This window comes from Lathamus discolor, chromosome 11, assembly GCF_037157495.1.
Source record: "Lathamus discolor isolate bLatDis1 chromosome 11, bLatDis1.hap1, whole genome shotgun sequence".
Classification (NCBI taxonomy): domain Eukaryota; kingdom Metazoa; phylum Chordata; class Aves; order Psittaciformes; family Psittacidae; genus Lathamus; species Lathamus discolor.
Genome location: NC_088894.1, coordinates 6307057 through 6320707, shown reverse-complemented (window position 1 = coordinate 6320707; position 13651 = coordinate 6307057). Strand labels below are relative to the sequence as shown.

General features: G+C 45.6%; 2 long non-coding RNA genes and 3 other non-coding genes across 5 annotated transcripts; 1 reads left to right on the top strand and 4 right to left on the bottom strand.

Annotated features, from left to right (window-relative positions):
* Positions 1 to 572: 572 nt before the first annotated feature.
* LOC136020240 (uncharacterized) lies at positions 573 to 4355 on the bottom strand. Its single transcript, XR_010615255.1, has 4 exons — positions 4066 to 4355; positions 3543 to 3664; positions 2523 to 2656; positions 573 to 1151 (listed from the first exon to the last, which is right to left on the bottom strand). It is a non-coding gene; the product is annotated as an uncharacterized LOC136020240 (long non-coding RNA).
* On the bottom strand, positions 2729 to 2820 carry LOC136020719 (small nucleolar SNORD12/SNORD106). The gene has a single exon (XR_010615469.1). It is a non-coding gene; the product is annotated as a small nucleolar SNORD12/SNORD106 (small nucleolar RNA).
* Positions 3739 to 3830, bottom strand: LOC136020718 (small nucleolar SNORD12/SNORD106). The gene has a single exon (XR_010615468.1). It is a non-coding gene; the product is annotated as a small nucleolar SNORD12/SNORD106 (small nucleolar RNA).
* Positions 4269 to 4360, bottom strand: LOC136020717 (small nucleolar SNORD12/SNORD106). Its single transcript, XR_010615467.1, has one exon. It is a non-coding gene; the product is annotated as a small nucleolar SNORD12/SNORD106 (small nucleolar RNA).
* A 3428-nt stretch (positions 4361 to 7788) lies between these two features.
* Positions 7789 to 12982, top strand: LOC136020334 (uncharacterized). Its single transcript, XR_010615291.1, has 3 exons — positions 7789 to 7901; positions 10246 to 10341; positions 12890 to 12982. It is a non-coding gene; the product is annotated as an uncharacterized LOC136020334 (long non-coding RNA).
* The last annotated feature ends 669 nt before the right edge of the window (positions 12983 to 13651 follow it).

Below are 13651 nucleotides of genomic sequence, written 5' to 3'. Positions count from 1 at the left end.
GTCATTCCTGCTAGATGAACACATGACACAAGGGAAATGTCCAATTCCTCACAACAGCTGACATCGGCTTCCCCTCCTTCCCAGACTGCTGCCACTTCTAAGACTTGTGTGCAGAAGAATTTGTAAAGCTAGTGAATGACTCACCTGGGAACATGCTGACCTATAACTTTTACCAGGCCAGCTAAAACCACCACTGAATCATGTTCTACTCTAAGGGAGAAACTGAGGGAAGAGCCTTTTTGCAAACAGTGCAGACTGTACCTCTCACTTTGGTCCAAAAACCAGACCCATTGTCAACCTTTTAGCACTCAGCTGTTATGTACAGAGATGTGCCCTCATGTTGCTTCCTGCAGCACAGCAGCAGCCACAAGTCCCAGCTAAGCACTTGTACTTCAGGGTGTGTGAATCTATGACCATGAGGTCACAAGATCTCCTAGCCTGAGGCAGCAGACACCTCTATGTAAGCAATGATTACAAAGAAGCATTCTTGCCATCCAACTCCCAAAACCAGTCATGAGATCCAAAAACTGGCTGTTAAAGGCATGTGAAGAGAATTTCAGTCACCAGCTGAATTCATCTATACTCAAGATTTTATTAAAAACAGGCTCTAAATGTACAGAAATGCCACTGTGCTGCAGCATCCAAGCTGCCCCTTCCCCACTTTATAGGCTGCCAATGATACATCACTAAAGTTTCCTGGATGACAGGAGGGAGCCAAGACTTGAATCCCACCCTCCTTACACAGCAGGCCATCCTCCCCAACTTTACAACTGCACTCTGAGGAAAGGCTTCCTTACTTTCATGGTTGTGGTAGGGTAGCATTAGCTGTCAGCCCTTAGAATCCAGCACTTGGAGACAAAAGCATCCAATTACATTAAACATGCAGCAAGTTCCAGAATCCATGACAGTTAAATGCCTCATACCAATAAAAATGTAACACCCTCTGTCTGTAAGTTGGCAGGACACCAATTTATCACTCCTGCTAGCTCTGAGAAAAGACCAGAGCTGCTGGCAGGGTGATGTAAATGCTGTAGCTTGGACAAGTGATCACAGGCAGCAGCATGGAGAGGGACATCATTAGCAGAAGACAGCTTTCTGCTAGTGCACTGAAATCACAGCAGGTCCCAGGACAACTTCTGACAAATCTCAACCTGTCAAGAAAACAGCCAACATTTCGTCAGTCCACTCTACTGCAAACAGTAAACATACAGCTTTCAAAGAGCCCCACAAAAATATACAGCAAGGGTTCCTCTGCAAACAGCAAAAACTTCTTCTCTGCCAGGCACCCCAAATAGGACACACTTAAACTGCAGGAGCTATTATAGTACTTGATAAAAACCTGGGAAAGCTGAGCAGAGAATGCCGGAATACCATATCTGGTCAGCTCTACCAGCTTCACCACCTGACACAGACCACTTTTGCCCTACAACTTTGGAACTCAACAGTGCCATATAGGAAGGTCACATTTATACTCTTCAATGAAGACAGAAGATACCAAAAAGACTTAGAGATGCAATAGCTGAACAAGAGGCACCTAAAAAGCAGTACAAGGTTGTAACTGAAGCCAGTCACAATAGCTGCTTATCCAATGAAGTTCCATTAAGCACATTTTTCTAGAGCATTAGTGAAATATCAATCCAACACTTAAGCTTTCAGATGTCACTATCATTTATCTTCTATTAAAAACAAAACCATAACAAAAAAAAAAAACACCTAAGGCAATCCTCCTCCTGCAAATATACACGCTGCTGGAAGCTGATTTTCATCCCTCTTCTGCAAGGCATTGAGAATCTTCTACTGGAGGAGGCAGGGGGGAAGTATCAAGAAAAGCTCCCCGGCTCTCTGCAAGAAGCACCTCATTTAAACACTGCTTAAATGGGGCAAAAAAGCTGTGCCCTTAAACTGAAGTCCTTCAGAGCTCTCTGCCATTAAGATCTTTTGAAAGAATTATTTTACTTATCCTCTTTTACGCATGTCAGTGTTATACAATCAGTGTTACTGTATGTGCAGACAGCACCCTCCAGTGCTGCCGACCCTCAAAGCATGCAATGTATGTATAGAGGTGCGAGTGCATGTAGCCTCAATATACAGCCACATGAGGGACTGAAGCATCTTGCACCTATGGCATCAATCTGGCTAAAACAGAAGATGCATCAGCATTGCCAATCTGGTGGGTTAAAAAAAGATCCCTTGAAGTCATTATAACAGATGCTCTTTAGCCAAACATTAAAAGGCAATCAATTACATTGTGAGAAGTTTTCATGTCCAGAACAAGGGACTCAGTATTATAACCCTTACAGGAAAGATGGTAAAAGGCAACTGGAGTATTTCAACAGGGACTGATACCCAGATCCATCCTGATACTTAAAAGGGGCCCTCCAGCAATACTTTGTCACTCTACACATCTGTCACATCTCCAGGGACACAAACCTACCAAAGCACTGCAAAGCAACTCCCTTGCAGAAAGGTGCCCCTCACTCCCCTTTATTTAAACCAGTGAACACAGGTGATCAAAGACTTACCATTCAATCTCCCCTGATGCAGGGGCATATGTGGTCAAGCAAACCAGGCCACCGCCCTCATCACATAACTGACCACTGCCAGCTATAGCCACATCTTGTCTCCCAGAGGCTCATCCCAGAGCCTTTGCAGCATCCTATAAATAAAACCAAAAGGAACAGTTAGCACCCCACCATACCAGAGGTGTGGGACACAGCAACACTTCCCCACTGGTGCATCAGACATGATCTGGCTTGGAACAGCAAGAAATCAACACTGTCGCTCTGATGGGGAAAAAATTTAGTCATCATTTACACCAGCAGTCCCATGGGGTTAGGTGGCTGCACACCCACAGCAGCTGCGCCACGCTCCCACTTCCTGTGGCAGATCTGCAGGGAGGGAGTTAATTTATGGCAGAGGAAGTGGCAATGCCATGCATATGTATGGCCACCACTGAGTGCTGAACATATGCAATCCCCTCACACTCCCTCAAGTTGACCAGCATGGAAAAGGGCAAAAGAGACTGAACAGCATTTCTCTTCCAAAGGGCCACACTTCAACCAGGATGACTGCTTTCACAGAAATCCGGGGCCCTCGGGGAGAGTCCTCTCCTTTACTGGGGCAGCTGCTCTGAGCAGCAATTACCCATAGGTCTCCATGCAGGGTGCTCTTAAAATGAGCTTTCTGAACAGAATGCATCAGGGACAATGGCACAGACCTGTAAACCACCACCCTATTCCAGCTCAGCCTGCATTGATGCAGCTTACAGATTCCTTACCCTGCTGATTCCTGTTCACTAGCCAAACCTGCCACTTTGGGCAGGCGGAACAGGAGCAACACAAGGACCCAATTGCAATGCTTCTACCTGAGGGAAACCTCTGTGCTTTTAGTTCTACAGTATCTAGGCTAATGCTTAAATTTACACATCAGCCAAGTCGCTATGGAAAAAATGGAAGCAACTCCCCTTGCAGAAAGGTGTATCTCCCCTACCTTTTTCTCTTTATTTAAATTTAATTTAACCACCAGTTACTCCAGGGACTTACCATCCTTACTTGCTAGAGGTTCAAACGAGGCAACTGCCCTCATCACACAACTGATCACTGCCAGCTACAGCCACCACATCTCATCTCCCAGAGGCTCAGCACCCCAGAGCCATTGCAGCACCCTATAAATAAAATAAAAAAAGAATAGTTAGCAGCCCGCCATACCAGTGGTGTGGGACACAGCCAACACTTCCCCACTGGTGCATCAGACATGATCTGGCTTGGAACAGCAAGAAATCAACACTGTCGCTCTGATGGGGAAAAAATTTAGTCATCATTTACACCAGCAGTCCCATGGGGTTAGGTGGCTGCACACCCACAGCAGCTGTGCCACACTCCCACTTCCTGTGGCAGATCTGCAGGGTGGGAGTTAACTTATGGCAGAGGAAGTGGCAAAGCCATGCATGCATATGGTGACCACTGAGTGCTGAGCAACTCCCTTTCAGAAAGGTGTATCCCCCATCTTTCATTTTTTGTTTCATTCAATTTAAATCAGTGATCAGTTACTAGTCCAAGGACTTACCATTCTTGCTATAGATTCAGCATGTTGAAGTAAACCAGGCAACTGCCTTCATCACACAACTGATCACTACCAGCTACAGCCACCACATCTTGTCTCCCAGAGGCTCAACACCCCAGAGCCTTTGCAGCACCCTATAAATAAAACCAAAAGGAACAGTTAGCACCCCGGCATACCAGGGGTGTGGGACACAGCAACATTTCCCCACTGGTGCATCAGACATGATCTGGCTTGGAACAGCAAGAAATCAACACTGTCGCTCTGATGGGGAAAAAATTTAGTCATCATTTACACCAGCAGGTCCCATGGGGTTAGGTGGCTGCACACCCACAGCAGCTGTGCCACACTCCCACCTCTCCCAGCAGACTCATGGGCACTGAGTGAATTCATGCAAATCCTTCCCCAAAAAGAGCTGGCTGATTGGCATGTTTAACAGGCACATTGGATGGAAATACTACAAAAATCCAGAGAAAACATACTGATGTATGGAGCTTCAGCAGCAGAGCACAAGACAGATGTAACAGAAAAAGAGGAGGCAGGGAAGAAATAAAGATATTACACACTCGTGCAAGCCCAGCCTTTATGGCCACGAGGCTTCCACCTTCCATTGCAAAGGTAGGTCAGCTCAGCAACGAACACTGCGCAGGCCATGCGGTGAACGCTACTACCAGCAAGGGGCAGGGCAGGAAAACTGCAGAAGCAGCCCCTCCTCCAAGGGCCCACTGCAACCAGCCCAGCTCTGCCCCATGCCAGGGCTGCAGCAGAGCACCTGCCTCCAGCATGGGCTGGTCCCCAGCACACTGGCCTCAGGGCACTGAGCACTCAACCTCCCAGACTGTGGACTTCTTTACCTGCTACCTTGCACATAACAGGAGTGAGACAACGCAAAAAGGGCCTAGTGGCAAAGCTTCTGCAGGAAGAAACCCTCTCAACTCCACAGAACATATGCTAGTTGTCACACCTACACATCTATTAACAGAATCATGTTGCCATTAAGGCTGGAAAAGACCTCTAGACATCATCTAGTCCAAACCCCCTGCCAAGGAAGGGCCACCTACAGCAGGTTACACAAGAACGTGTGTCCAGGTGGGTTTTGAATGTCTCCAGACAAGGTAACACCACAACCTCCCTGGGCAGCCTGTTCCAGTGCTCTGCCACCCTCAGCATAAGTTTTTCGTCATGTTACGGTTTAAACTTCTACTGTTTTAGCTTGTTGCCACTGCTTCTTGTCCCATTGCCGGACAGCACTGAAAGGAGTCTGACACCATCCTCCTGGCACCCACCTTCGAGATACTCGTAAGCATTAATGAGACCCCCTCTAGACTAAACAGGCCCAGGGACTAAACATCTCCAAGGACACCAACCTGACAAAGCACTGCAGAAACAGCTCATTAACTGAAAAAAATATATACACTTAAGAAATACTTATTTTTAAGCCAGTGAGGCACAGTTACTTTAAGGACTTACCGTTTCCCCCTGCCAGAGGCTCACGCATGGCAGAGTAAAGCAGTGAACTGCTCTCCTCGCACGCCTGACCCTGCGGCATCCAACCTCCCAGAGGCCCTGCGAGGGAAGCCGAAGGGAACCGTAAGTACCGGGTCTGGCAACTGCCTGGGACACCGCGGTGCTTCCCCCGGTGCATCAGACACGACCTGGCTTTAACAGTGAGAGGACAACACTGCTGCTCGGACGGGGAAAAAGCCCTCACCACCGAGCCCCCGGCCCGCACCGCGCTCCCGCCTCCCTCGGCAGGCCCAGGGCAACAACCAACGCCTCCCCGCGAACGGCGGCCGGGCGATCGCTTACCCGGAAGCGCCGCAGGAGCGCGGAGCAGAGCCCTTGGGGACGGGGCCCCCGGGGCTGAGCAGGAAGAGGCGGCCATGCCACTAGGCCTCACCGCTCCCTCAGCGGGCAGGCAGGGAGACGAGACCGGCGGCCGCCAGAAGCCAGCTCAGGCAAGAAGAGCGATGAGGAAGGCGCAAAAAGAAAAGGCCCGAACCCGCCAGCCCTCCGCGCTCGCCCGGAACCCACCCGCGACCCTGCCCTACCTCAGCCACGCCGGAGCAAGAGGCCGGTTCGCTCCGGGCGAGGCACTTTATAGGGTCCTCGGGGCCCGCCCCGGCCCCGCCCGCGCGAGGAAGGAGGGCGGGCTGCGGCGCCATGTTGGGCGGTGCCGCTGGGGCTGTCCCCGGGCTCTGGTGTCTTTTGCGCTTTACCTTCCCGGCATGGTGGTGGCGGGTTCCGCTCCTCGGGGAGGCCATGGGCAGAGCCGTCCACTGCCCGCTCCGTCAGGCTCGGAGCTGGTGGCGGGGTCCTGAGGTGCGCTCGGCAGCGGGGGCGGCCGCTGCCGCCATTTCGCGGCGAAGGGCAGGACGAGCGCCGGGCGTGCTCGGCTGCGCCCTGGCGCCGCTCGCCTCATGGCGGTGCGCGCGGGTCGCGGCTGCAGCCCGGCCCCGGTCGTGCCCGGGCTTTGTGTGAGGAGAGGGGCTGATGGCGAATTAAAAAGTATTTCATTGTGTAAATGACAAAGCTACAAGATAAGGCGTGCGGCAAGATGGCCACGTCTTCTTTAGAATTTTTGTGGGCCTTCCATCAGTAAGGCCCAAGAAATGGGTAAACAGCTGCAAAAGGAAACAGCTAAAGGAGCTTCTCATAAGCTAGCCCGTTTGTAGTTGATTTGCAAGACTTCCAGTGTCCTTAACTAACAGAATACCATAGAAGGATAAAATGAGTAGGGGTATTTCTCACCAAATGACCCCCAGAGACCACTCCTCAAATTCACGGGGCCTGCACTATGCCTTACCTACCAAAGTTACCATATGCAATGAATAACAAGAATTGGGTGGGCAATTTTTGGAATTGTGATTAATATGTATATAATAAAGGTATATAAGCTGCAAAATGTCTGTTCTGGGTGTGCATGATAGGTGGAGTGATCCCCCATGCAACCAATACCATAATAATTTCAGCTTTCTAACCTATTGGTCTTTATTTCCCAGAGTTTGGTGACAGGGTGAAGGAGGGTGGGTGCAGCCATGTGCCTCTCCCTGCACTCGGAGGTGGACCCTCTGGCTGCAGCCTCCCACCCAGATCTGGCACCAGCGCGGCAGGGAAGCCTTGGCCCCGTTACAGGCACCAGTACACATGGGGTGTCACACTGCATGGGTGCCTGGAGACAAACCGGTGCTGAGTGCACCTGGGCTTGTGGCATCAGTACATGAATTGTGCTTTGCTGTGATGAGCGAGTGTAGCTTTGGAAGTTAATTTTATTTTCTTCTTAGAAAGAAAAAAACACAGCTTCAGAGATGTTTAGTGACTTGTCTAAAGGCATGTGCAAGTGCAGCGGCAACATCAGGCCTGTGGCCCAGCCTTATTCCGGAGCAGGAGCTCTCAAACAGGTAACTGAAGAACTGCCAGTTTACACCACTGCTCCTCTCCCAGCTCAGGCTCCTGCTGATGTGCGACTGGTTCCACTCAGGTTCATGTCACTTAGGGGGTGCCCACTGCAGTTTGGGGAACACAGCGCAGCAGCAGTTATCTTGCATTTAGGTGGCCGTAGGCAATTTATGTTGTGTTAAATAGGTTGCCACTGAGTAATGTGAGGAATGGAACAGAGAGCAAAGGATGTATCTTGAATAAGAACAGCCTGGCTTGTAATCCAAGCACTGCTGTGTGCTGCGATTTTATAGCTGTAAATTCACCTCAGAAATGGGGCGTGAAGGTCAGACAAGCACAGTGTTTATCCTTCACCAGAGGTCGCTGCATAGTAGAGGGTGCCACTGTATGATTCAGAAATGTTCTCCAGCCATGGCCCCCCCTCCCAGCACCTCCTGGGGAAGGTAAGAAATCTTGTCGCTAGAAAAAGACTTAACTAAAGAGATAGGGTTGAAATGGAGTCAGTTGTAAGAGGCAGGAGGACAGGCAGGGGAAGGCATAAAGCCATATACTAGTTTTACATCGGCAGGGTGGTCTTTTGGGTTAAACGCAGGAGTTGCAACAACCCTGAGTTATGCAGTAAGCAGCTCTGGTCTAGACTAGCTCAACATCATGTAATTGCTCTATGCTTTAGTTTTTTTCTGTTTGTAAAGTACACACTGGTTATGCTGAGGCACCAGGCATAGCAATTCAGTTGCTCACTCACTCAGAGTTGCATGAAATGGGATGTGGGATTTGTCGCCTCAGTGCTCCAGCAAACCAGCTGTTCCTTTGCTATCAAGCTTCTACTAACTAAACAAGGATTTAGTGAAAAGGGGACCAGATCAAGCTGATTGCAAGGTGAATACGTCCTGTGGGACCAATGGAAGGGGTAGGTCAAGGATGCTGCTTGAAACATGGTGAGAACAAGAAAAGGCACATGGTCAATTTGGTGGCTAGTTTGCAAGCATGCAGCTGAGGCTCTGCAAATCTGCCAAGAGAAGCCATGTGAGGTATTTTAGACACTCTGAAATGAGTAAGCCTATCTTGTTTAATTTACCTCCCTGTCTAGTAGTGTCTACAGACATAAATACTGCAAGTACGTATATAGGCCTTACAGTATGTTTGGTGTAACACTGAATAATTCAGCTACCCATTAAAATGCTTTTACCAAATTAAACATGTTTGTAGGCAACTAATTTTTGAAAGCAGCTTATCAAACAGGACCTGTGGAATAAATCTCAATCCCATTAATCCAAGTTCCAGAACACCAAAAGATGAAAAGACAATCATGAAAGACATTTTAAGAGGATTACAGGGAAAACTAATCTTGTTACACTGCAAACCCATGTCACATGTTCAAGAGGAACTGTGAATGTGATTTGCATTGCCTTGTTTGGCAGGGAAGGAGAAATGGGAAGGTCTGGGATGTTAAACAGCTGCAGCAGAGCTTAGTATAAAATTTACTTGACTTCACTGGGTTTTATTCTCCTAGTCAGAAAATGTTGAAAATCTCTTTAGCTAGATGAGTTCTTCAGCTCAGCCAGGGCTCATTGTAGGAAGACTCGTTGAAGTCAGGAATTTCCTCAAGAGGTAGCAAAGTCAGGACATACACAAGTCCCAGTTCTCCTTGTTACTTACTTTGGAGGGACCTCTTCTGTGGGTTGTTGCTGGCCAGAGCAGTCAGCCCATGCAAGCTTCACTTCACAGCCAATTAGCAGGACTTTTTGCTGCAGGACAGCTATGTGCTTTTCTTGCAGTGTGGTTATTCCCAGCAGCTGCAGGCACCAGCGATCAGGGCTGGGCCTCTCCTGTCTTGTGTCCCTGTGTGTGTCTGTAGGAGTCACACACTCTTCCTAACCTTACACGTGTGGCTAAAGCCAAGGAAAAAGGCTGAAAGGCAGTTCAGTCACATACATGTTTTTAAAAGTATAACAACTTCTGAAGAATGCTGTTGCATTATATGCCAGCCTTCACAGGGACACGTTTTCAGCTTAGTCCAAATGCCAACACTCAGTGCTAGCACAGAACCATTCTTTTCTCTAGGAAGGGGAAACCTGATGAAAGAAGAAATGTTTCTGAATTGCTAAACAAGACCTTGTTAATCTTATGGGATGATTAAATATTTCACATGCCAGCATCCAACTGCTACATTGTTACATTCTGGGTTTTTCTTTTCTATCAGAACTGAATATTGCAGAAAGCCAAATTTTAATTGGGATGCAACCTCTGACTTCCCAACATAATAACCTGAACTGAAACCCCAGTACCAGATATCTCCAATATTCAGGAAAATTCTAATACAGATTGTAATTCTCTAGCATAAAGTTTTATAATATAATAACAATAATAACAAAAAAGCAAGCTATGCATCAAGAAGCCATGAAAAGATCTCTCTGAATTGTTGGGTCAGCAGCTTCACTGTGGAGTATTATAGTAATTAAAATAAAATAGTGTACTGACAGGGTATTGAAAAAAAAATGTGTGAGCATGTGCCAAATCACACACACTGGTCCTCTGGAATATGAAAAATTCCAAATACAAAATTTACAGAATGGATTAAAGGACAGTAAGAAAGAAACTGCCATAGTTTGGTTGTGGAGCCAGAATTTTTCTAGCCTGCAGCTACAACTACAAACAAATGAAGGCTGTGAATGACCCAGCTGAGTTTCAGCAAGAGACCCAACAGGGAGATGTATTCAGATTTACCAGTTTAATAGGCTTATTTACACAGAAATTATGTTCTTTTTTTTTTCTGTCTTTCTCCAGACTGTCAAGGGTTTCCATCCAGAAATGGTAGAGGATCACAGCTGCAGCATGACTGTAGCAGAAACTTCAGGCCAGTTTGCAGCAGTAGGTATAGAGGTCAGTAGCTGTGGATCACAAGAGATACAATGCACTCTTACGAAGAGATCCCAACATTCATTTTCTCATGAACACAAGTCTTCCCTAGGGACACTGCACTGAGTCAGGGTCAATGCAGAGCACTATCCCTTGCAGGACCAGGTCCTTTGCTGATTTCTATGCATCTGCTCAGGTTTAGCCTTATTCAAAATGTTCTAACAGTATTTCTAAGCTCAAATAAACTATTTAAAATGTGGAAACAATAAATGCCTGTTGGACAAGCAACTGCCTTGTTAACAGCTGGGTACTAAGGATACAGAATTTTCTGATGCTGCATGACACCAGTAAGATCTTGCAGAATTATTGGCTAGACTGTACAGAAAATATTTTTGGAGGGAGAAAAGAGCTTTGGTGGTTTACAGATTACTCTGTGATTATTAGCAAATGAATTTTACATAGGCATTGATGAAAGACACTGCTCTGTCAGAAAGAGATGGAGCAAAAAACAAAAGAAATGGTAGACTAATATGGTACTACTTAAAAGTTACTTTAGAAATGTTTATATCCTTCTTTATCTTGCAAAAATAACCAAATGGTTTTAGTCCATTTACATAGGACAAGTTTCAACTGCAGCATGTTGAAAGAACACATGCAAGAACTCAAACACAAGACTTTTCAGTTTAACACAGATGGAAACACTTTGGTTCCAGAGGTAAACAGCAGTTTAGTTCATCTGAACAGTGTGTTATTAGCTATGATCAGAAAGGCACCACATGCCTTGCTAGTGGCTTCTTGGGATCAGGGTGTGTCAAGGTAAGCAACACAAGATGAAGAGAACACATCTAAGAAGTTATCCCATTCACAGAGCAGTACTTCGAGCTATCTTTCAACAGTTTTTACACAGAGGATAACATTCCAGGATAGTCACGTGAGGAGCACAGAACTTCACACAGCCCTGATGGCAGGTACAGCTTGCTCTGTTTCCTGAGTTTGGAAGAACACCTCATAGAACATTCTGTTGAAATGTGTTTCTCTCTAGGGAGAGGAAAGAAAGTTCATACACCTCACAGATGCAGGAATCTGCCTGTCATAAATCAGATCATCTTAAAGCCCGCTTTAACAGATGTTACTCTTCTAGGAACAGTAGGAGTTCATGGAGAGTAGACAAGAAACTGGGAAGTAATGTCAGCATTTACAAGGAATTTGGAAACACTTTTGGTCCATTACCTTACTGGGTGGACCAGAGGACTGTGGGCTTAAGTGTGTGGAGATGCAGTATGTGCAAGCCTGTGCACATTAACAGTTTGAACACTGGTCATGTGCTTGTTTGAAGGGGGACTAGCTTTGTTTAATGTCCAGGCTAAACACAAACACCACATTCAGCATGTGACAGAAGGCCACTAAAACCAATAAAGTCATATCTAGCTGACTGATGAATGACAAGACGTCTGCATTTGACCCAGGTCAAGTATTACTTTAATCTAGGTACATCTTCCCTGTCTGCATACAATAATGGACCAGCAGAATGGGGAGGGGTTAGACAGTAAAAGCTCTTAAATAACCTTTTTTCTCTTTTAAACAAAAATCAGCTGTAATTTCTACATCAGTGCTTTAGCACATGGAAATACAAGAAGTTAAAACACTCACTGAAAGCACCACTTAGCTTTGAAGTCAGTACAGTACAAGAGAAGGCATAACAGAGTTATTGCTGGAATACTTAAAGAGACAATTATTTAAATGCAATTAGCCTTTGTGAGTTTGAAGTAGCACATTTTCTTCAAGTTTTTATCCACTTCAGTAATTAAAATAACTTGGTGGCTCAACATTTTAATAGGCTTCTCTACCTACTTAACAAGCTTTAAAGGGAATTCACAAACTTCTTACACAAATGCAGTGGCAATTTGTAGGACAGTTGCACTGAATCTTATTTATGGCAAACTACTGATGGATTTATTTTTCCAGTGATGCTTTCCCTTCCCAGTTGTTTTTTCTAGGCAAGAGCTAAATGTTAAAACCAAAGTGCTGTGTGAAAACAACTATGAAAGCAATGCTTAGCAACCAGACAATACATATCCCTGCTGTGATGTGCTTGGTCGTGGCTTTAAAATGGGAGAATAGCAATTTGGGAGACTGCACCCGTAATAAAATAGGGACTAGGAATTAGTGTTTCTTGTCCCCAAACAGATTTTGCATTTGGACTTTGACATAAAACATATCAGAGGTTTTGTCCCTTAACATAGGGTTGGAATTGCCTTCTTTGGGAGCACTAATCTCCCTTCTGAGGGGGACAGGGAAAAAAAAGAGGCATTTAAACATAAAAGACTATCTTTTGATTGGAAATAGTAAAGATAAATGAAAGAATGGCAGAGGATGAAAGCATTGAGAGATATTCTGTGAAGAGTATTTTCTGCATCATTAACATGGGACACTTAAAATCTACAACATCCCCTATTAGAAGGATGCCAAAAACATTGTGAGATTGAAAGTGGGAGAATGACTGAAGGTTAAAAGCACTATCATTTTTTCATCGCTAATCAATTTTTTTTTTTTTTTTTTTTTTTTGCATTAGGATACTGCCAGTGGTATGACGAAAGAATTATACTGGAGAATAAAATACACTCTTGGTTAGGTATTATTGACCATCTGTATGCTTTTATTCAGTTCTAATCCAGAGGTTAAATGAATACCCTAGAGATTTTAATTTGCTCCAACAACTTATTTTTCCCCAGCCTCTTTCCATGGGTGTTCAGTTCTTGCTCAGAAGTTCCTGATTTTTAAGTAAGCGTACGTATCCATTTGGCAGTTAAAGGGAAGCAATACGGGATGTCACAGCCACAGAGACGAACTTGAGTACTTTCAGATTTGCAATCACCTCTGAAGCAGCATTCCTTTGTCTGAGCTTAAACAAGCAGTCTAAAAAATCACATAAATACAGAAGCCCTTAAGGAAGATATTATATCAACTCACACTTAACTCTGTTGGTTTCTATCTGCAGACCTTCAAAATAAAAGAGCAAACAATTACGTGGTTGCCTCACAAAAGATGATGAGTGAAGTGGTTTACACACCCTCTCACTTCCTGCAGTTAGGCACTTTTGGAACCTCCACAATTTGTCTTCATACATTCTGACAGAATAAAACAATTTTTAACTTGGATCGGTAGGTTAGAACAGAAATTTTGGTTTCATCCTTCAGTAATGCAGTAATTGCAGCAGAACTCCACATACAGCTACATTTTGTGTTACTAAAATTTGGCCAGAGAACTGACAACACAAATAACTCCTCTGTTGGTTCCAGACTCCCTAGCTGAATCCATTCAGACAGGACTTATC